This window comes from Hyperolius riggenbachi, chromosome 2 (assembly GCF_040937935.1).
Source record: "Hyperolius riggenbachi isolate aHypRig1 chromosome 2, aHypRig1.pri, whole genome shotgun sequence".
Classification (NCBI taxonomy): Eukaryota; Metazoa; Chordata; class Amphibia; order Anura; family Hyperoliidae; genus Hyperolius; species Hyperolius riggenbachi.
Window position 1 is genome coordinate 354,701,206 of NC_090647.1, and position 24,899 is coordinate 354,726,104.

General features: G+C 43.5%; 1 protein-coding gene and 1 non-coding gene across 8 annotated transcripts in view; both read left to right on the forward strand.

Annotated features, from left to right (window-relative positions):
- TSHB (thyroid stimulating hormone subunit beta) overlaps positions 1 to 24,899 on the forward strand; it is a 160,754-nt gene that overhangs the window by 101,387 nt on the left and 34,468 nt on the right. The window contains exon 1 of one of the 7 annotated variants that reach the window (XM_068269663.1): positions 19,463 to 19,610. The exons of the other annotated variants lie outside the window; for them this stretch is intronic. The gene's annotated coding sequence lies outside the window, so the exon portion shown is untranslated. Of the gene's footprint in view, positions 1 to 19,462; positions 19,611 to 24,899 lie in introns of those variants that run through there. 7 annotated transcript variants of the gene reach the window in all.
- Positions 13,264 to 13,337, forward strand: TRNAN-GUU (transfer RNA asparagine (anticodon GUU)). Its single transcript has one exon. It is a non-coding gene; the product is annotated as a tRNA-Asn (tRNA).

Genomic DNA, 24,899 nt, shown 5'->3' on the forward strand with positions numbered 1-24,899 from the left:
TAAGATGATGTACAAGAGGCATTATTGTGGGTAAAAAAAAAACATTTCTCAGCTTATTTACATTTGAGCAAAAAGCATCCTGTCCAAAATTATTCAAATAATTTATTGGCTAATACAGCACTAAAACGCTTCCTATAGTTGCAGACCAGCTTTTTGCATGTCTCCACAGGTATTTTTGCCCACTCATCTTTAGCAATGAGCTCCAAATCTTTCAGGTTGGAGGTACTTCTTGCCATCACCCTGATCTTTAGCTTCCTCCACAGATTTTCAATTGGATTCAAGTCAGGACTCTGGCTGGGCCACTCCAAAACATTAATGTTGTTGTCTGCTAACCATTTCGTCACCACTTTTGCTGTGTGTTTTGCATCATTGTCTTGCTGAAATGTCCACTGGTGCCCAAGACCAAGTAGCTCTGCAGACTGCCGGATGTTGTCATTGAGAATCTTTATGTATTGCTCCTTTTTCCATGGTGCTGTTTACTGTGGTTAGGTTCCCTTGTCCATTGGCTGAGAAACACCCCCAAAGCATTAGGTTCCCACCATAATGTTTGACAGTGGGCATGGTGTTTTCTGGGTTTGAAGGCTTCTCCTATTTATGCCAAATGAAGGAAACATCATTGTGACCAAACAATTCAATTTTTGTTTCATCTGACCATAACACAGAAGACCGGAAGTCTTCTCCTTTGTCCAGATGAGCATTTGCAAAAGCCAAGCAAGCTTTTGTGTGCCTTACCTGGAGAAGTGGCATCCTCCTTGGTCTGCATCCGTGGAACCCAGCAGTGTGCAGTGTCCGTTGGATTGTCTGCCTTGATAAATTGCCACCAGCAGAGCCCAGATTCACCAGGATTGCCGTGGTGGTGATCATTGGATTCTTTTTCACCTCTCTCACTATCTTCCTGACCAGTACAGGTGTTACTTTTGGCTTCCGCCACATCCTCTGAGATTTTCCACAGTAGGGAACATCTTTTTTTTTTTAATAGTACAAACTATGAGATAGAGTAAAGGAGGAGTGAGACCTGATTGAATACAAATCAGTCTTATTCAAAAGTACAAAACTTTATTCAAACATATGCTCATTATTAAAAACTGCAAGATAAAAATCCCACCATATAGCCCATCCCCCACCCCATCCATGCACATACCCGCCCAGGCGTCCCCTATACTCTCCCCCTCCTAAACAGAGATATGTGCACACGTGTTAATGGCTGCGCAGCCCTGCAAAAATAGATCAAAACCTTGTTATGAAAAATTGCTGCCGAATCCCTCACAAGTAAAGACTTATGGATATCATAGGATGTTCATTTGAAAAATGGATTCCAGAGCATTCATCCAGTACATAATGATTCTTTCATGTCATATAGCCTCCTATATTGTGCATACGATCTTCCAAAAATAAATGGAGTGCTCAGCGTCCCATCAGGCTAACAAGTCACCTCAGTATAGTATATTGATATGGCAGAGTACAGTCCTGTAATATAGCATAGCACAGCACATGCAGTATGATTCCTAGGGAACTTTTAACAAACAGGCACATCAGATAGCAGCATGTGTCAGATTGAAGCAGCAGCAAGGCACATCCAGTGCTAGCCAATTCACAATGCAAAGCAAGCAGACAAGGCGCATGGCAATATTATCAATGTCTCTGTGCAGGCCGCATGTGCATGTGCAGTTGAGGTGCCCTCAGGGCTCTTACTGTATCCACCGGTCTGTTGTTGGTCTGCTGTGATAAAGCCTGGAAAGACTGGCCGAGTCTCTGAGGTATGGAGAGAGGGATGCAGCACCTGGTTTAGGCAGCATGGAGGCGTGGAGGAGAAGACCTCATGGTGGAGGACGGCGTCCTCGATCGATTTCGCCGGACTCTGCCGGCTTCTTCAGGAGGCGTGTCTCTCTGTGGACCACGCTGCGCCTATGTGCAAGCCGCCGTCCAATCCGACCGCATGTACGGCGCCTCCCGCCCCCACACCAGGGCCAATGCGAGCGGAGGGGCGGAGCGGGCAGACACGACGGGCGCGCCCAATAGCACACCCGGCGCGTCCGCCGAGCCCCGCCCCCCCGCACGCAGGCCCCGGGGAAGGGGCGGGAGACGCCAGAGCAGCCGGATCAGACGGCGGCAGCACAAGCAGACACAAGCGCTCCACATCCCATCCCAAACCAACATCACAAGAACAAAGTGACTATACAGTAATCATTATTCGTAATTAGAAACCGCCTATCATATGTATATGTGGCTTTACAAAACCACGAATTTAAATAGGTAATTTAAATCACAGTACATAATTCCGCTCACTCTTACATTTTGACTACCCCCCACCATAAAAAAGGAAGAGATGTGCAGTCATGTCCAGATGGGGATCAAGCCAATTATGGCATAAACACAAATCAAGAAATTTCTTTCTCCCTAAACATCATGCGGAAAATTAGATGTGAGATGCCCCAGCAGGGAGCCCCCAAAGCCCCTCCCACTAGAAAAGCAACACATACCCTTCAGGTGTAGGATGCTGCGCCAAAACTCCCTAAGGTGGCAGAAAGGGAACATAGCTTGTGTTTTCATTGAGGCCTGGTTCCTTAGTTGCCTCCAAATCAAATATCCACCTTGCTTCACGTTGTAGAAGCAAGCGATCCATGTTACCACCTCTTGCAGAGTTATGAATTCTGTCCAGACCAACAAAACGCACATGTTGAAACCTGCCACCGTGAGCGGACTTAAAATGTTTCGCCACGGGAGTAAGGTTATTATAATTTGGACTTTTGATACTTGTGATATGTTGCGAGATGCGTGTACGAAATTCATTCTTGGTCTTTCCCACATAAAAGGCCCCGCAAGTGCAGAGCAACAAGTAAACCACAAGAGTAGTACTACAATTTACATAGTGTGGGAAACACCAATCCCGGCCATCCGGGAGGCGGACCGATCTGCCCACCTGAATGTAACGGCATACCGAACAACCACCACAAGTATATGTACCAGTCACCTTACAGTGCTTCTTGTTGGCCCGAGGATCGACAAAATGACTGTTAACCAAAAGATCCCGTAGGGACGGTGCCCTCCGGAATGAATAGAGGGGAGTTTGTGTTAACACTGTGCTCAATTTGGCATCATTAGTGAGGATGTGCCAATGCTTATCCAATATCCTCGAAACCTCTCTATGCTGTGCCGAGAATCTGGTACAGAACCTGATTACTTCTGACCTCTCGCTGGCGGGACATCTACTTCTATCCAATAGGGCAGATCTATTACTGGCATTAGCTCTCTTATAAGCTTTGATAAGAGTCTTATTCTTATATCCTCTTTGTCTGAATCTCGATCTCAGCTGCAAGGCCTCCCTCTGAAAGGCATCATCCTCTGAACAGTTGCGTCGAATCCGCAAATACTGTCCAGTAGGGATACCATTAATGGTATGTTTTGGATGGAAACTTTCTGCTCTCAGAAGTGCATTTGTTGCCGTTTCTTTCCTATATAAACTTGTAGAGACAAGGCCCGCAGCCGAGACCGAGATCAGAAGATCCAGAAATGGAACCTCAACATGACTCATGTGCACAGTAAACCTCAAATTCCAAATGTTTTTATTAATAATTGTAATGAATTGTAGCAATAATTCTTTGCCACCCGTCCAAAAAAGCAAGATGTCGTCAATGTACCTGTGCCAGGCCAATGCGTGGCACAGGTACATTGCCAGGCCCTCATTGGAAAACAGCTCTCTCTCTCTTTTAATAATACTTTGCACTGTAGCCAATGGAACTTGAAAACATTTAGAAATGGCCCTGTAGCCCTTCCTGACCTGTAAGCAGCCACAATGCGCAGCCACAGGTCCTCAGTGAGCTCCTTTGTCTTAGCCATGACTGTCCACAAACTAACTGCATAGAGCTTTTGTTTTTCACCTGTTAAGTTGGTTAAAACAGCTGTTCCCAATTATTCAGGGTAATTAGGATGGTTTAGAACAGCTGTGACGATTTGGAATGGTGTAGAACTTTGGATTTTCCCACAGACAGTGACAGTTTGTGAAAGGTATGAATAATTTTGGACTGGTAACTTTTTGCTTAAATGTAAATAAAAGCTGAGAAATGTTTTTTTTCCCCACTATAATGCCTCTTGTACATCATCTTATTATCTTTTGGGAGGCACCTATGTCATTCTCCGTCAAAAAAAAAAAAATACTTGCTGGTTGAATAAAAGTAACTTTAAGTTAAAATGTGTTGGGGTATGAATAATTATGGGCAGCACTGTATATATATACATATATATATATATATATATATATATATATATATATATATATATATATATATATATATATATATATGTATATATATATATATATATATATATATATATATATATATATATATATATATATATATATGTATATATATATATATATATATATATATATATATATATATATATATAACGTGTTTGGGTCACTGACTACCTCATGGCTTTCAGATTTATATTGCTATAAGCTGGAATCAGTGCCAGGAAAGGGCATACTAGTCCCCATACCTTCCTTTTCCTACATATATACTTGCTTGTTAGCAGGATTTCTGGGAAGGCCACAAAGGCCATGTAACGCAAAATCCGCAACGCCGGATGGATTGCGGAAATATGGTCGCATCCAGTCCGGCAAGTGGAACTTCCACTGTGGGATGCGGAAATTCGTCCGCATCCGCTACGCAAACCCGTCCGAGCACTCTGCTCCAAACTCATCAGCATGCTGCTCACCAGGGCTCTGCCATCTTGCCTCTAGGGGGTGTGCGCGCACGCCAGACACGCCTTTATACTCTTAGAAAGCGTGTCAGCTGACCTGGAGGTCAGCTGACATTTTAGCCTGCTCTGATTGGTTGCTGCCTGGGGTGGAGACTTCTCTCCCAGGCAGTATATAAGGAAGTGCTTTTCAGTCACACTTCGTCTGTGTTTGCGATACCCTGTGTCAGCACTCAGACCTAGTCAGCCTTGTCTCTGGTATTGTGTTATATATTGGTTTATCGCCAATATATACACATATTATACTGTTTGATTTATCGTGTATGATTCTGTGCCTGTCTTGACTACTCATCTGCTTCCTGATTCTGTACTTCGCCAGCCCGTACCGTTATCGACTATTGGCTTGGTTTCCGACTATTCTCTTGTCTCACGTTTCTGTACTGCTGCCGCCTGATCTGTTGCCGAACCTCATTTTGTCTGACCTTTCTCCCTTCAGTGGAACGTCTCCCACTGTAGGGTTCTATCAGAGGCTTGCCTCTTGGAGACGACGACTACTAGCAAACCCTTGCTGCTAGAGGCCGAGACTCCTCCACTCCATCCTTTGGAGGATCTCACACACGGGGTTCCCATTCAGAGGTAACCACACCTCTGAGGAATTACGGTGTGGTGGATATTTCCACAGACTTGAATTTACGCTGTATTTTATTATTGTTGTCTGCTGTTCCAGCTTGCTGGAGGTTGTATCTCTGTGCCCTATAGAGATACTCTAGTGTACCAAGCACCCTCTTGCATACGATTGAATCGTGTCACGCTATACTTGCATTATTGGCGATTCTGCAAAACACCATATAATCAGGTATAGCATCTGTATTATAGGTGATACTGCAGATCACCAATAATCAGAATATCTGTGCTTACTGACACCAATCGTTACAGGCCATGGCCTAGGGCGATAAAAATCAGCAGGGCGCAGGACTTGGAGAGATAAGAGGTCACATGTCAAAGTACGGTAAATCACCTCTCCTGCTTTGCTCTGGTCTGCCTGAATTCCAGAGATCCCTGCATCTCTCTCACTTGTGCAAAGTGTGTGTTATGACAGTCAGCATCTGCTGTCACCTGATGATCCTGTCCTCTGTATGATGAAAGGGGACAAACAATCTGCTGTGAGAAGAAAAATATATGGGCTCAAGTAGCAGAACTCTTGAGTTCGGATTAGTTTTTTCTTGCAGCACGCATTAATGGGCAGGAATTATCAACTCTCCCCTCTCCCTGACAGGTATTAGTTTATTACTAGTAGGTCAGTGCTGTTAAAGACCTCAGATCTGTTAAATTTATGGTTTGTTTTTTCTTCCTAGGGAATGACAGCAACATTCTTTGTGCTACAGTTTAACTCTTTCCTGACTTTTTTTTGCCAGCAATGCATTGTACTGTCTTAGTCAGTAAAAGCAGGGTGTTTTCAAACATAATTACAACTGTATTACATTTATTTATATTTACAAAACAATTTATACATCTTATGCTGACTGTGTACCTATATAGCTGTGTGCCCTAACATCTTGTATACAGGAACAAAGTCTGAAGATGGCTCATTAGCCCAAAGGCAGTTTTTCTTTTGGTTAGCCAATAAAACATGTTATTCTGTTACAAAACTTCCTGCTGACTGATTTTAAGATCTGTCTTATGGTGGCCACACATAATACAATAAAATGATCTGATTTTACGGGAATTCGATAAATATGAAAAATCGAAAGCTTTTTTTTCATTTTTTTCGATTTATATTGATCTGGAATGCTGGAAATTTTTCTTCAATTTTTCTAAAGATTGTATGGTGTGTGGTAGATTGTCAATTTATTAATATACACTCCCTAGCAATTTTCTCAAAGTTTTCAATCATTTTTATCATAATTGGGGGAAAATGTATCATATGTGTGTGGTACATTGGTCGGATTTTTTAAATGTTACAATCAGTCAGAAAAATATATTGCAATTCTTGAATTGAACAGATATTTAAAAAAGTGTATGGTGTGTGGCCACCTTTAAGTGCTAAATTGTCACTGTGTAAAGTACACCTGAGCATATGCTAGGTACACACGATGCAATTTTCTGACAGATTTACTGTCAGATCGACTATTTCCAACATGTCTGATCTGCTTTCCAATCAATTTTCTGAATGATTTTTCATAGAAGTGAACAGTAAATTGATCGAAAAATTGATCGTGAATCAGATAAGACATGAGGGAAATAATCGATCTGACAGTAAATCTGTCTGAAAATTGCATCATGTGTACCTAGCATTACACTACATCTATGCATTGCCAGTGTGTGTAATGTCGGATCCTTCTACTAACCTGTTCTCTGTTTTGAATGGGCTTCTCTCCATTGCGCTACACTGTCCCCTATTTGTGGCTCTGACAGCAGCAAGTCGCACAGAGGTCAAAGAAGCAGTGCTGTCCACTGGGGCTCCTTGTAATTTCATGCTCCTGTACGGATGTGCACAGCAGCCGGGGTCCAGGAGTGTTATGGGTATGCGTACTTGACAAGTGCTGCTTATACATGAGCATCATTTCTGAAGTATGCATGCCTAAAACGCTATCGGCTGCTATGCATCCAGGCAGGAGTGCAAAATTACATGGAGTGGAAAGAGCATGCACTGCTTCTTTGTTGAATGGGGGTAGAGCAGCAAAACAGAGGGGAGCCTGTTCAAACTAGTCAGAGTTGGACAGAATGGGGGGGGGTTACAGCCGGCCTAGGGCGCTGAAAAGTACAAATCCGGCCCTGCTTGTTAGAGTGGCCATTGTGTGTTACATGGAACCAGAGTGACTTCTGATTTGCCATACTGAGACTTTGATCACTAACATGTTATAGGAAGATACCTTGAAGTGTCACATAAGGCTGTTGTAATAATCGATGTAAGAAGTAACACTTCTTGGTAATTAAAAGGAATACTATCATGAAAATCGTAAAATTTAAAATACATGTAAACATATACAAATAAGAAATACATTCCTTCTAGATTAAAATGAGCCATAAATTACTTTTCTCCTATGTTGCTATCACTAACAGTAGGTAGTAGAAATCTGACAGAACCAACAGGTTTTGAACTAGTCCGTCTCTTCATGGGGGATTCTCAGCAAGGCTTTGATCTATATATATAAAATCGGATGTATGTGTGTGTGTGTGTATGTGTGTGTGTGTGTGTGTGTGTGTGTGCCGCGATCACGCGAAAACGGCTTGACCGATTTGAACGAAACTTGGTATACAGATCCCTTACTACCTGGGATGATATGTTCTGGGGGTCTCGCGGCCCCCCTGTACACCTGGGCGGAGCTACAAACAGCAAATCAGATTCCACCCATTAAAATCAATGGAAAAAATGGAAAAGGCTGCCATTCTCACAGTAATCAAGCCAGAGTCCCCACACTTGGCACAGTTGGTTACTTGGTGACCGAGGTTACAAATCCAGGAAAAGTGGGCGGAGCATAAAACAGCCAATCAAATTTCAGCCGTTCATTTTAAATGGGAAAATGTAAACTGCAGCCATTCTTAGACTGTTAATGGCAGGGTTCTCAAAATTGCCACACTTGGTCACTGGGTGAATGTGATTAAGATTCAAGAAAATGGGTGGAGCCTACAACAGCCAATCAAAATTCACCTATTGATTTTCCAAGGGAATATTTAAACTGCAGCTATTCTTACACTGTTAATGGCATTGGCTTCAAACTTGCTACAGTCGGTCATTGGGTGACTGGGGTCCAAATTCACTAAAAGGGCGGGGCCACATACAGCCAATCAGATTTCCTTGGTGGATAAACTCCTTCCATTCACACATTTTTTATGCCAGGAACCTGAAAGCTCACACACTTGGCCATTGAGTGACTGTGTGTCAAGGTTACTAAAAGTGGGCGGAGCCAAAACAACTTTTACTGGGAAAATATAAACTACAGCCATTCTTACACCGTTAATGCCAGGGTTCTCAAACTTTGCACAGTTGGTCATTGGGTGACAGATTAAGATTTTAGAAGGTGGGTGGAGCCTACAACAGCCAATAAAAATTCACCTTTTGATTTTCAAAGGGAATATTTCATCTGCTACCATTCTCTTGTACTGGTAAAAGCAGATGCCTCAAACCTGGTGCAGTTGGTCACTGGGTGACTAGGGTCCAAATTCAGGAAGGAGGTGGAGCCACAAACAGCCAGATTTGTTTATTTTTCAATGAGAATATACAAAGTATTGATACCAAGGACCCCAAAGCTGATAAACTTGATAATTGAGTGACTGTATGTTAAGGTTAGAAAAAGTGGGCGGTGCCAACAACTTCATTTTTTACATTGCAGGGTTCCCAAACTTTACACAATTGGCCACTGGGTGACTGGGTTAAATATTCAGAAATGTGGGTGGAGCCTACAACAGCCAATCAAAATGTACTTATTGATTTTCAAGGAGAATATTCACATTGCTACCATTCTTACACTGTTAGTGGCAGAGGCCTCACACCTGATACAGTCAGTCATTGGGTGACTGGGGTCCAAATTCACTAAAGGGGTGGAGCCACAAACAGCCAAACAGATTTTTTAGATTGATTTCAGCCATTCTGTTATTGGTAGGGTTCTCAAACGTGACACAATTGGCCACTGGGTGAATGGGACTAATATTCAGAAAAGTCGGTGGAGCCTACAGCAGTCAATCAAAATTCTCCTTTTGATTTTCAAGGGGAATATTTACATTGCTGCCATTCATGCACTCTTAATGGCAGAGGCCTAACATCTGCTACAGTCAGTCACTGGGAGACTCTGGTTTAAATTCTGAAGGGAGTGGGCCAAAAACAGCCAATCAGATTTGTTTAATTTAAATGGTAAAATCCAACTTATTGATGCCAAAGACCCCAAAGCTCATAAACTTGGTCATTAAGTGACTGTATGTCAAGATTAGAAATAGTGGGCAGAGCCAAAAACAACTAACCTTTTACATGCGGAAATGTAAACTGTTGCTTTTCTTACACTGTTAATGGCAAAGTTCTCAAACTTAGCATAGCTGGTTACTGGGTGACTGGGATTAATATTCAGAAAAGTGGGTGGAGCCTAAAAATGCCAATCAAAAATCACATGTCAATTTTCAAGGAGAATATTAAAATTGCTGCCATTCTTGCACTGTTAATGGCACAAGCCTCAAACCTGGTACAGTTGGTCATTGGGTAACTGAGGTGCAAATTCAGAAAAGGGGACAGAGCCACAAACAGTGAATCAGATTTGTTTCATTTCATGGGAAAATACAAATTATTGATGCCAAGGACCCCAAAACTCACAAACTTGGGCATTGAGTAGTGACTTTGTGTCCAGGTTACAAAAAGTGGGCGGAGCCAAAAACACATTTCACTGGGAAAGTGTAAACTGCAGCCCTTCTTACACTGTTCATTTCAGGGTTCCCAATTTTTGCCCAGATGGTCACTGAGTGACTGAGATTAATATTCAGGGAAGTGGGTAGAGCCCATAATAGCCAATCAAAATTCCCCTGTTGATTTTCAAGTGGAATATTTAAATTGCTGCCATTTTTACACTGTTAATAGCAGATGCCTCAAACCTGCTACAGTTGGTCATTGGGTGACTGGGGTTCAAATGCTGGAGAGGGGTGGAGCCACAAACAGCCTATCTGATTTGTTTAATTTCTATGGGAATATACAAATTATTGATGCCAAGGACCCCAAAGCTCACAAACTTGGTCATTGACTGTTTGTGTGTTAGGGTTAGAAAGTGGGCGGAGCCAACACCAGTCAAATACATACTCGGGCAATGCCGGGTCATCAGTGGGTGGAGACAAATACAAATTTCACTGGGAAAATGTAAACTGCAGTCATTCTGTTAATGGCAGGGTTTTTAAACTTTGCACAGTTGGTCACTGGGTGACTGAGATTATTATTCAGAAAAGTGGGTGGAGCCTACAAAAGTGAATCAAACTTCATTTATTGCTTTTCAAGGGGAATATTTAATTGCTACCATTCTTGAACTGTTAATGGTACAAGGCCTCAAACCTGGTACAGTTGGTTATTGGGTGACTGGGGTTCAAATTCAGAAAAGGGGGTGGAGCCACACACAGCCAATCAGTTGTGTTTCATTTCAATGTAGATTATCGATACCAAAGACCGCAAAGCTCACAAACTTGGTCAGTGAGTAATTGTGTGTTAGGGTTAGAAAAAGTAGGCAGAGTCAACACCAGCCAAATACATTCCCGGGCAACGCCGGGCAATCAGCTAGTTATTTATAAAAACATTCCCTGAAAAGGATTTATACAATGATGCTGGCCAGCTTCCCTGCTTGCTGCACACTTTTTTGAGTAGTTGGACAGAGCAACTGCCTTTCTCTAAGTGCTTTTAAAACAAAACAAAACCATCAGAATCACCCATGAGGAGATGGGCTAGTCCAAAACCTGTCAGTTCTGTCAGATTTCTACTACCCACTGTAAGTGACAGCAACATCGGAGAAAAGTAATTTATGGCTCATTTTACTCTGAAAGAAATGTACTTTTTATTTGTATGTGTGTTAATGCATTTTAAATTTTATGATTTTTGCGATAGTGGTCCTTTAAAGTTATACGCAGATAATATATGCTGATTTGTTACATGAAGGAGCAGTGATCGCTGAAATGTTACAGTGATCACCAGAGTGGAAGATGCAGTGACCACTGGCAATCTATAGTGACAATGATCAATGAAATATTACAGGAAAGGTCCCATTGCTGGAAGATGTTACATGAAAGTGCAGTGACTACTGACATGTTACAGTAAGGTTATTTGCAAACTTGTTACAAGAAGGTGGAGTAACCACTGAAATTTTACACTATGATACAGTGATCACTGACAAGGTACAGGAAGTTATAGTGCAGCAAAAGGAGAACAGAGGCGCCAGCAGGGTAAAAGTGGATAAAACCTTTAAAATTTGCTTGGAGGAAGCGGTGGACTTACCTCCATAAAGCAGACACAAAAGACTGTCTGTATAATAGTAATCACATTTAATATATAGTACCCCAAAAATGAAACGCGTTTCACAGCCCACGCCCCCTTCATCAGGCAATAAACGTGGGGACAAACAGAATTTCAGCAGTAGCAGGAGTAGCGCCTCAGGGACCACTGAGGCGCTACTCCTGCTACTGCTGAAATTCTGTTTGTTCCCACGTTTATTGCCTGATGAAGCTGGCGTGGCCTGTGAAACGCTTTTGCATTTTTGGGGTACTATATAATAAATGTGATTACTATTATACAGACAGTCTTTCGTGTCTGTTTTATGGAGGTAAGTCCACCGCTCCCTCCAAGCAAATTTTAAAGGTTTTATCCACTTTTACCCTGCTAGCGCCTCTGTTCTCCTTTTGCTGTACCGTGTCCACCCCTGGTGGAAGGGTAATCTACCCCTCTTCTGATCTACAGTGAGCGACTTCTTAATCCTGAGTGAGGACAGGTCTAATCTCCTCACCTGCCTATACAGTGGTTGCCTTTGTGGTAACCCACGTTTGTGAGTATACTCTTCTCACTAATTATCTTTACTATATTTATGCTGAACCTACTACATTATATTGGGCTCTCGGTTTCTCTAACTTTAGGAAGTTATAGTGGTCACTGATAAATTACAGGAAGGGGAGTGACTGTTTGGATTGTTTAGAAAATGGCATTGGTCACGCATATGCAGTGACCACTGACAGACCACCATGGAAGAAAGAACAGGGACACCATCTGGATAAGTTGCAAACTTTGCTTGACTTTATACTTGATATCACAGTTACAGCAAGCACAACATTTCAGTTTTCATGACCTCCATCAAGTTCTATCAAACCTTACAAGTGCACTACATTTAAGCACTTGATGACCAAAACATCATGCTTACTGTTACTGTAATATAAAGTAAAGCAAAGTTTAGAACTCATCCAGGTGAAGTCTTGGTCCTTTCTCCCATTGTGGCTCTTAAATGGTCCATTAGGAATCTGGACCTCAGTAGTTTGACTCCTTGGGACAATTGTGTGGCTACTGAGTGAAGCAACATACTATCTGGACCACTGACAGACCACCACCAGCACAGATTTTCCCTGTTGCCTTAACATCAGGGGTGCTCGGATAGTACTTTTTAAAATCTGAATTGATCTGGATCCGGAAATCCAGATCCGGTTCGGATACCCAAATCAGACCTTTTAGATATTCGTGTGTAAATGCAGATATCCAGAAGCATTATCCGCAGATATCCGACCTATTCGGATATCTGCATAGAAAAAACAGAAGTGCCCTTTAAAATGCTTTCAAAACGTTTTGGAAGGTGAAAAACACCTCCTCCACCCTCCTCCCTCCTATTCATGGATCTTGTCTTCCAGGAATTTGTAGGATGTCAAAAGCAAGCTCACATACATTGGCCAGAAATCGAACCCACCCAGCTTGGAAGTCAGCTATGCTCACCACTATACTGCCACACAGTGAATGCTTTGCTGTAAGAAAAAGTGGTGTTAAACTTCTTGGAGCAGACTTACTTCCTCCCTCCAAAAGACACACATACATCCCCATAAAATCATTTAGTAGAAACTGAGTGCACAGTCTCTGTGGCGCAATTGGTTAGCGCATTTGGCTGTTAACCGAAAGGTTGGTGGTTCAAGCCCACCCAGGGACGGCCTTGCCTTTTGTGTTCAACAGTTGTTCAAAGAGAACCCCAGATAACCACGTAGATTCATCTAACTCTCTCTCTCTCTCTCTAGTAGGGATTGTCACCGCTTTCCGCGGAATTGTATTTTCCGCGATTCCAGGTGGAAATTGGTCATTCCATTCCGTTTGGTCAGAGGGGGGAGGGGGGAGGAGGGGGGAGGGAGGAGAGATTTTATCTTTGTAATCGGTTTTGTTAAAGGGAACCAGAGGCCCCAGGAAAAAGATTCTATACATACCTGGGGCTTCCTCAAGCCCCATACGCACGGATCGCTCCCACGCCGCCGTCCTTTGCTGCCTGGATCCACTGGTACCGGGTCCCGTCATGGCCGCCAGTCGGCCAGCAGACGCGGCCAATTGTCCGCATCCCACGGGGCTCCCTCCATATACGTACGTGTGAGGCTGCTTACTGCGCAGCCGCATGCGTACGGGTATGGAGAGAGCCCCTGTGATGCGGACAATTGGCCGGGTCCGCCGGAAGTGACGGGACCCGGTACCGCCGATCCAGGAAGCGGAGAATGGCCGCGTGGGAGCGATCCAGGCTTATGGGGCTGGAAGAAGCCCCAGGTATGTATAAAAGCTTTTTCTTTTTTTTTGATTCGTTCCTCTCTGGTTCCCTTTAAAGAAAACCTAAAGTGAAATAAACATGGCCAGTTTAACCTACCCTGTAGTCCCCCTGGTCCCTCTCCTTCTTTCCACACTCTTCCATTCATCAGCTGTGTCCCTCTGAAAAAACGAAAATTGTATACTTACCTTCGGTAATTTTCCTTTCCTGTCGAATAACCATGGCAGCATACTATGGGTTAACCCCGCCCCTCAACCATTCAGGACTGGTATCTATAAATCTTTCCACCCCAACATGGCTCCCTGCTTTTGTAACTATGTCCATCTAAGACTGCATCTTACTAGGGTGGGTGTCCCGTATGCTGCCATGGTTATTCGACAGGAAAGGAAAATTACCGAAGGTAAAGTATACAATTTTCGTTTTCCTGTCAAATCCATGGCAGCATACTTTGGGATCTAACTATCCATCTAATAATAAGACTCGGGAGGGCACAATATGCTGCTTACACACCTTTAATATCTAATTCATAACAATGATTTGATATACACTGAACAGATCATGAAAATTCTCATCATTCTCATACTGTATCTGACATTGTGGCTGCTGTAAATATACTTTTGCCAAAATGAACTGTAGAAGAGGCAGCCGGGTCTACCTTTTAGTGCTTAACAAATGTATTGGCCGATGCCCAGTTAGCCGCCCTGCATATGATCTCTGCTGAAACTCCTGCTTGCGCTGCCCATGACGATGAGATTGCCCTCGTCGAATGCGCTGTTACTCTTGTTGGGGCAGTACCGTCCATGATACTGTAGGCTGACCGTATAACCCTAACCAGGCAAGTGGCTATGGTCCGTCTGCCCCCTGCGATATCCTTCCGGGATTATAAAAAGTCTGTCTGACTTGTGGAATGGTTTTGTAATCTCCACATACTGTTTTAATATTTCTGGAATGTTCCATGCTGATGGTGTTTCCGATTCCCTATCAATTAATACAGGTAAGTTCCATTCTTGTGCGAAATGAAAGTTTGTGGCCACCTTTGGTATGAATTGCGGCACCGGTCTCAGTGTTACTCTGTCCGGAAAGAAATGCAGGTAAGGGGGTAGCCAACTTAGAGCTTGAATCTCCGACACCCGTCTTGCCGAAGCTATGGCTACTAAGAATACTGTCTTCAGTGTCAAATTAGTCAGGTTACACTGCTCTAATGGTACAAACGGAGGTTTTGCTAAACCTCTTAGCACTGTGGGTAGGTCCCACTGCGGGTATAAATTATGTACTGCTGGTCTCAATTTGCTTACTGCCCTCGTAAACTGTAAAACCAGTGGATGGGTGGCTAGGCGACGATCTAGCAGTGCTGACAAAGCCGAAATCTGGACCTTTATAGTCCGGCTTCCTAATCCCATGTCTACTCCCCTTTGCAGGAACTCAAGTATAGTGGGTATTTCAGGGTCATTTGAGTCCAAAGCCCTGTCTTTAGTAAACTGTATAAATTTGTTCCACACACGGTGATAAGTTTTATTAGTGGAGTGCTTCCTTGCTTTTAATAACGTGTCTGTAACTGCCTCCGAGCATCCTAACGCTGTTAATTTAGACCTCTCAGCTTCCAAGCCGTTAAAGCTAACACCTTGGGGTCCGGATGAAGTATGCCCCTCTGCATCAGTAAATTCCTGGGACATGGTAGTGTCCATGGAGGTTCCACCGCTAGCTTCTTCAACATCGGAAACCAAGGTCTTCTCGGCCAGTATGGTATTACCACAATCAACGTTGTTTTCTCCATCATTATTCGCTTGAGCAGGCGATAGATGAGGGGGACTGGAGGGAAGGCATAGGGTAGTTGAAAATCCCACTTTGCCGTTAGTGCATCCCAGCCTGAGGCCTGTGAAAACTTGTACCTGGAAAGGAATCTCCGACATTTGGTGTTGTTCGGGGTTGCCATGAGGTCCACTTCCGGATGACCCCATCTCTGGCAGATTTGATCGAACACTTCCTGGTTCAATTCCCACTCGTTGTTGTCGAACCATTTTCTGCTTAGAGTGTCTGCTAATGTGTTCTTCGTTCCTGGTATGTGTACTGCCCGAAGTGAGGTCAGTGTCTGTTGCGCCAATTCCATGATCGGGCAGACTTCCTTTAGTAGCGACCGACTCCGCGTTCCCCCCTGGTTGTTTATATATGAGACAGCTGTGGAGTTGTCCATTCTGAGCACCACTGCTCTGTTCCGGGTCACCCCTTGAAACTGAGAAGTGCGTTGTGTGCTGCTCGAATCTCTAACACATTCGCGGGGACTCCACTGACAGGCTCTTTCCACATACCTTGTACATACTTCGTGTCTGTGTGGGCTCCCCAGCCCCAGAGACTCGCATCGGTTGTTATGTAGTAATGTTCGGTGATCTGTATACTGTGACTTCTGCTGAGGTTGTGATCCAGTAGCCACCATGTTAGTTCTGACTTCATGTTGTATTGAAAATGGATCCTCTGGGATAGGTCCTTCCTATTCCATTGCCTCAAGAAGTTGTTCTGGCATATTCTCATGTTCCATGCTGCCCACATTACCATGGGAATTGTCGCCGAAACAGTGCCCAGAATTCTCATAAATTGCCTGGCCTGTAAATGTTGATGTTTTATCACCTCCAATATACTCTGTTTGACCTGTGCTTTCTTGTCTTCCGGCAGGGATACCGTGTTGTTCTTCGTATTGATCAATGCCCCTAGAAAAATCAATGTTTGATTCAGCTCTAACTGGCTCTTTTTCAGATTTATTATCCAGCCAAACTGTTGTAATGTGTTTATGAGGACGTCCCTGTGCCTCATTAGTTTGTGCTCTGACTCCGCTATTAATAACACGTCGTCCAGGTAGTGATGTACTCGCAGATTCTGCTCCCTTAGAAATGCTATTACGGTCACCAATATCTTCGTAAACGTTCTTGGTGCCGTACATATGCCAAATGGTAATACCTGGAACTGAAAATGTCTTTCTCCTACTGCAAATCTTAAGTATTTCTGAAAGTGCGCATGTATGGGGACGTGGAGATACGCATCTTCCAGATCCGCTGACAATAGCCAATCTCCTACCTGGATGGATGGAATGATGGTCTGTAGGGATTCCATTTTGAATTTTTCTTGCTGAATCTGTATGTTTAAGAGCCTTAGATCTAATACTGGTCGCAAATCTCCTGATTTTTTGGTGACGAAGAATAGCGGTGAGTAACACCCCCTGTTCCTCTCTTGCTATGGGACTTCTCTGATAGCGTTTTTCTGTATTAAATCGTTTATGTATTGCTGGAGTATTAATACCTTCTCTTTCTTGTGTGGTATTCGTGTTGGCACAAAGTGATCCAATGGGGGAAGATCTTTGAAGTGCCATGAATGACCCCATTCTATTGTATTTAAGACCCAAGAGTCCTGTATTTTGTCCGCCCAAGTCCGAAGATAGTTGCGTAGTCGTCCTCCAACCGCCTCCAGACGGGCGGGCACTATCTCAGAATGACTTGGCGTTCTGCGTAGAGGTAGAGTTTCGCTGTTTGTTATACTTTGATAAATTTGACTGTGCTCCCTGCCACTGCCTGCGAAACCCCTGATTGCTTCTTTGAGGCCTGTCATTTTTGCTTCTTGACTGAAACGGTCTCTTATCTGTTTGTCTTCTGTTAGGTCGCCTGTCTTGAGGGAGCAATCCAGACCTACCGCCCGTAACTCTAGCAATTGCCGTATCCATCTTGCTACCAAATAGATTCTTACCGTCAAAAGGTATTCTACACCACGCCTCCTTGGAATTCGAGTCTGCCGACCATGGTTTCAACCACATTGCACGTTTTGCTGTCACATCATATAACATACCTCTCGTGGCGCATCTCAGGATATCAAACGACGCTTCACCTATGAAATCTGACACGATACGAAATTCTTCTAACCCTGCGATTAACGTTTGTTTGTCTGCGTTAGCCTGGATTGCCCCCTCAAGGTTATCTGCCCATACTTTAATAGCTTTTGCTATCGAGGTCAATGCTATCGCGGGTTTACAGGCTCCACCCGTACTTAAATATGCTTTTTTCAAATCTTGATCCATCCTTCTGTCCAGCGAGTCTTTAAACGCCACCGAATCTATTGGTAGGGTGACATGTCGGGCTAGTCTCATTACAGATGCATCGACTAGGGGTGGTCCCTCTAACTGTGCCGCTAGTTCACCTTGAATAGGATACAACTTGGATAAACGATTGCCCATAGCAGGTTTCTTCTCTATTCTGGACCACTCATCTTTTACTAACTCTGAAACCTCTTCCATGATAGGAAAAGACACCACCTTCCTTTTTAAATGCGGATAGTATTTCATTTTCTTTGCTTGGGGTTCCTGGGGTTCTTCCCACTGTATGGCTTCCCTGACTGATCTTATGAAAGGGTCAACAAGTGCAAAATCAAAACCTATCGAAAACTGCTCCTCCACTTCCACCTCTTCCATTGAGGGCAGCGTATCAGTAATACTTGCGCCTCCACTTATGGGCCGATTGTCCGGCGAAGACGCTGCAGTGCGTTCTTCTAAAGATTGCTGGACTATCTCTTTAATTAGTGTTGGCAAGTCCTGCTGCTGATTTTCCTGCTCGATGGGGAAACAATAGAAACCGTCTATACACACAAGTTTTCCCGGCATTGTTTTCTCCCCGCATGCCCAGCAGTACTTCTTATCTGGCATATTAGTAAGGCTTTGCGGGTTTTTCTGCGGAGCTCTACTGGATTTTGCTGTTGCTTTATGACCAGAAGATGAGGAAGTGGATGCTCTATCTTGAGGGCTGGGAAGACAAAATACACATTCGTGTATGAGTCCCACAGTCAAACCCCTCACCTCTATTATTCCTACCTAAATACCTACCTGTCTACGGCCTTACCTATTATCAATGTGCTGATCTCTGTCACCAGTAGAACCTTCCATTATTTTCTCCGTAAAGCTACAAACAAAATAATGGTGCACCATGAGCTGGAGGAAAAAATATATATATGTATATACACATCCCTGACACATAACTTTATGATGCTGACAAACTGAATAGACAAATGTACCTGAAAACCACAGCTACACAGATGAGGTAATATACATCTAACGTGCCTCAGAAACCGGCGTGCTGTAACAAACAAAAGCAAAGCCCAGCATAATCAAAATCCGCAATTGATACATGCCATGCCTTAATAAAAAATGTGTCATGCAAAACATAAAGTACCTGACTTTCCCTGCGACGGAGCACAAGGAGGATACTGCAAAAAACAACAATAAGAAAAGAACATTACTGTGAGCCTGCAGCGCTAACCATTCTCCACATATTGCTCCAAAGACAGTAGCACAGTTTATAGCCAAACAGGAGTAGTAGAATCCATAGCACTTACATTTCCCAGCAGACGAAGCACGCTCTCCTCCCAGCCAGCAGCATCTACTATGCACAGCCATAGTGTCTTTATGCTTCCTGAGCGGGTGACGTCATAGCTCCACCCACTTCCTGGAAGCCCCAGTCATGTGACTTCTCTGACACTCTGCCTTCAGTCCGTGAAGCGCACAGAGTGAGGAGTACACGCCCTCCCAGGAAGTAGCCATCCTCATCAGCAGACAGGGGGGTCTCCACTCACACTCTCGTTTAGAGGTTCTCAGAGGGAGCTTCGCGCGAGGGGAGGCACCCTGCACGGAGACTGCATAAATACAGTCAGGTAAGGCCAAAAAATAAAAACCTTGTACTTTGAAATGTACGACCAGTCCTGACAGCTCGGACAAAGGAAAAAAAGCAGGGAGCCATGTTGGGGTGGAAAGATTTATAGATGCCAGTCCTGATTGGTTGAGGGGCGGGGTTAACCCATAGTATGCTGCCATGGATTTGACAGGAACTGCCACACATCCAGGATTGAGCTACCATACAGAGGTGTGTTCTGCGCTAGCGCAGTTCATGAAAAAGAAAAGACTATTGGGCATGTGACAGTTACTCCGATCGAGGAGGCGCAACGCCGGGCCACATGCTTGGGCCGTAGCCCGTGACTGGCCCAGTCAGCCAGCTTTCAGAAGGGCACATTGGCTGAATAGAATAGAGCAGAATGATGGCGAGGGACCAGGATGACTACAGGGGTCTGGAAGAAGCCCCGGGTAAGTTAAACTGGACACTTTTATTTCACCTTGGGTTCCCTTTAAGCACAAGTAACAAATAAGGTGGAAGGAAAAGAGGCACTATATACAGTAGGTGATCACCAGCAAAAATGCCAATATTCTTTTCTCATTAATTTTCGTGAAAATAATGTTAAATTCGACTTTCAAGCAAAAATGTTATTGAAAATTATTATGTAATAACTTTTTGCATTTTTCGTGAACTTCCGCACTGAAAATAAACGACTTTGCGCTTTTCAATACTTTTTGCTGTAAAAATACAGTTTTGGGGTATTTTCTCCATATTGAGAAAATACAATGCACTGTATATTCATGAATATTTTCTCGAAATCGAAAATTGCATGTGAAAATCACTTTGGCAAAAACCTAACAAGGCCTGGGCAAATTAGACTTAAAAAGGAAAAACTCCTTCCCGACTCCAGATGGTAGTCAGATAAATCCCTGGATCAACTCTCCCAGGAATTACCTAGTAATTATAGCTGTGGATGCCCCAGGGCCGGGCCGAAGCATAGGCTGGAGAGGCTCCAGCCTCAGGGCGCAATGTAGGAGGGGGCTCACAATTCATTCAGCTTTCATTCCTAATTGTGTTTGAAGCAGAAAGAAATAAGAAAAGGGGATACATGGCAGTGACTGCAAACCAGATAACTAGATATTAACCACTTGAGGACCTAGGGCTTTCTACCCCTTAAGGACCGGCCACTTTTTTTCCATTCAGACCACTGCAGCTTTCACGGTTTATTGCTCGCTCATACAACCTACCACCTAAATGAATTTTGGCTCCTTTTCTTGTCACTAATACAGCTTTCTTTTGGGGCTATTTGATTGCTCCTGCGATTTTTACTTTTTATTATATTCATCAAAAAAGACATGAATTTTGGCAAAAAAATGATTTTTTTAACTTTCTGTGCTGACATTTTTCAAATAAAGTAAAATTTCTGTATACATGCAGCGCGAAAAATGTGGACAAACATGTTTTTGATAAAAAAAAACCCATTCAGTGTATATTTATTGGTTTGGGTAAAAGTTATAGCGTTTACAAACTATGGTGCAAAAAGTGAATTTTCCCATTTTCAAGCATCTCTGACTTTTCTGACCCCCTGTCATGTTTCATGAGGGGCTAGAATTCCAGGATAGTATAAATACCCCCCAAATGACCCCATTTTGGAAAGAAGACATCCCAAAGTATTCACTGAGAGGCATAGTGAGTTCATAGAAGATATTATTTTTTGTCACAAGTAAGCGGAAAATGACACTTTGTGAGAAAAAAAAAAAAAAAAAAAGTTTCCATTTCTTCTAACTTGCGACAAAAAAAAATGAAATCTGCCACGGACTCACCATGCCCCTCTCTGAATACCTTGAAGGGTCTACTTTCCAAAATGGGATCATTTGTGGGGTGTGTTTACTGTCCTGACATTTTGGGGGGTGCTAAATTGTAAGCACCCCTGTAAAGCCTAAAGGTGCTCATTGGACTTTGGACCCCTTAGCGCAGTTAGGCTGCAAAAAAGTGCCACACATGTGGTATTGCCATACTCAGGAGAAGTAGTATAATGTGTTTTGGGGTGTATTTTTACACATACCCATGCTGGGTGGGAGAAATATCTCTGTAAATGACAATTTGTTAATTTTTTTACACACAATTGTCCATTTACAGAGATATTTCTCCCACTCAGCATGGGTATGTGTAAAAATACACCACAAAACACATTATACTACTTCTCCTGAGTACGGCGATACCACATGTGTGGCACTTTTTTGCACCCTAACTGCGCTAAAGGGCCCAAAGTCCAATGAGTACCTTTAAGATTTCACAGGTCATTTTGAGAAATTTCGTTTCAAGACTACTCCTCACGGTTTAGGGCCCCTAAAATGCCAGGGCAGTATAGGAACCCCACAAATGACCCCATTTTAGAAAGAAGACACCCCAAGGTATTCCATTAGTAGTATGGCGAGTTCATAGAAGATTTTATTTTTTGTCACAAGTTAGCGGAAAATGACACTTTGTGAAAAAACACAATTAAAATCAATTTCCGCTAACTTTTGACAAAAAATAAAAACTTCTATGAACTCACCATACTCCTAACGGAATACCTTGGGGTGTCTTCTTTCTAAAATGGGGTCATTTGTGGGGTTCCTATACTGCCCTGGCATTTTAGGGGCCCTAAACCGTGAGGAGTAGTCTTGAAACGAAATTTCTCAAAATGACCTGTGAAATCCTAAAGGTACTCATTGGACTTTGGGCCCTTTAGCGCAGTTAGGGTGCAAAAAAGTGCCACACATGTGGTATCGCCATACTCGGGAGAAGCAGTACAATGTGTTTTGAGGTGTATTTTTACACATACCCATGCTGGGTGGGAGAAATACCTCTGTAAATGGACAATTGTGTGTAAAAAAATCAAAAGATTGTCATTTACAGAGGTATTTCTCCCACCCAGCATGGGTATGTGTAAAAATACACCTCAAAACACATTGTACTACTTCTCCCGAGTACGGCGATACCACATGTGTGGCACTTTTTTGCACCCTAACTGCACTAAGGGGCATAAAGTCCAATGAGTACCTTTAGGATTTCACAGGTCATTTTTGTTTCAAGACTACTCCTCACGGTTTAGGGCCCCTAAAATGCCAGGGCAGTATAGGAACCCCACTAATGACCCCATTTTAGAAAGAAGACACCCCAAGGTATTCCGTTAGGAGTATGGTGAGTTCATAGAAGTTTTTATTTTTTTGTCACAAGTTAGCGGAAATTGATTTTAATAGTTTTTTTTCACAAAGTGTAATTTTCCGCTAACTTGTGACAAAAAATAAAATCTTCTATGAACTCACCATACTCCGTACGGAATACCTTTGGGTGTCTTCTTTCTAGAATGGGGTCATTTGTGGGGTTCCTATACTGCCCTGGCATTTTAGGGGCCCTAAACCGTGAGGAGTAGTCTTGAAACCAAATGTCGCAAAATGACCTGTGAAATCCTAAAGGTACTCATTGGACTTTGGGCCCCTTAGCGTACTTAGGGTGTAAAAAAGTGCCACACATGTGGTACCGCTGTACTCAGGAGAAGTAGTATAATGCGTTTTGGGGTGTATTTTTACACATACCCATGCTAAGTGGGAGAAATATCTCTGTAAATGACAATTGTTTGATTTTTTTACACACAATTGTCCATTTACATAGAAATTTCTCCCACCCAGCATGGGTATGTGTAAAAATACACCCCAAAACACATTATACTACTTTTCCTGAGTACGGCGGTACCACATGTGTGACACTTTTTTGCAGCCTAGGTGCGCTAAGGGGCCCAACGTCCTATTCACAGGTCATTTTGAAGCATTTGTTTTCTAGACTACTCCTCGCGGTTTAGGGCCCCTAAAATGCCAGGGCAGTATAGGAACCCCACAAGTGACCCCATTTTAGAAAGAAGACACCCCAAGGTATTCCGTTAGGTGTATGGCAAGTTCATAGAAGATTTTATTTTTTGTCACAAGTTAGTGAAAAATGACACTTTGTGAAAAAAAAACAATAAAAATTATTTTCCGCTAACTTTTGACAAAAAATAAAATCTTCTATGAACTCGTCATACACCTAACATAATACCTTGGGGTGTCTTTTTTTTTCTAAAATGGGATCACTTGTGGGGTTCCTATACCGCCCTGGCATTTTACAGGCCCAAAACCGTGAGTAGTCTGGAAACCAAATGTCTCAAAATGACTGTTCAGGGGTATAAGCATCTGCAAATTTTGATGGCAGGTGGTCTATGAGGGGGTGAATTTTGTGGAACCGGTCATAAGCAGGGTGGCCTTTTAGATGACAGGTTGTATTGGGCCTGATCTGATGGATAGGAGTGCTAGGGGGGTGACAGGAGGTGATTGATGGGTGTCTCAGGGGGTGGTTAGAGGGGAAAATAGATGCAATCAATGCACTGGGGAGGTGATCGGAAGGGGGTCTGAGGGTTTGGCCGAGTGATCAGGAGCCCACACAGGGCAAATTGGGGCCTGATCTGATGGGTAGGTGTGCTAGGGGGTGACAGGAGGTGATTGATGGGTGTCTCAAGGTGTGATTAGAGGGGAGAATAGATGCAAGCAATGCACTGGCGAGGTGATCAGGGCTGGGGTCTGAGGGCATTCTGAGGGTGTGGGCGGGTGATTGAGTGCCCTAGGGGCAGATAGGGGTCTAATCTGATAGGTAGCAGTGACAGGTGGTGATTGATGGGTAATTAGTGGGTGTTTAGGGTAGAGAATAGATGGAAACACTGCGCTTGGGTGGTGATCTGTTGTCGGATCTGCGGGCGATCTATTGGTGTGGGTGGGTGATCAGTTTGCCCACAAGGGGCAGGTTAGGGGCTGATTGATGGGTGTCAGTGACAGCGGGTGATTGATGGGTGTCAGTGACAGGGGGTGATTGATGGGTGATTGATAGGTGATTGACAGGTAATCAGTGGGTTATTACAGGGGAGAACAGATGTAAATATTGCACTGGCGAATTGATAAGGGGGGGTCTGAGGGCAATCTGAGATTGTAGGCGGGCGATTGGGTGCCCGCAAGGGGCAGATTAGGGTCTGATCTGATGGGTAACAGTGACAGGTGGTGATAGGGGGTGATTGATGGGTGATTGATGGGTAATTAGTGGGTGTTTAGAGGAGAGAATAGATGGAAACACTGCGCTTGGGTGGTGATCTGATGTCGGATCTGCGGGCGATCTATTGGTGTGGGTGGGTGATCAGTTTGCCCGCAAGGAGCAGGTTAGGGGCTGATTGTTGGGTGGCAGTGACAGGGGGTGATTGATGGGTGATAGGTGATTGGCAGGTGATTGACAGGTGATCAGTGGGTTATTACAGGGAAGGACAGATGTA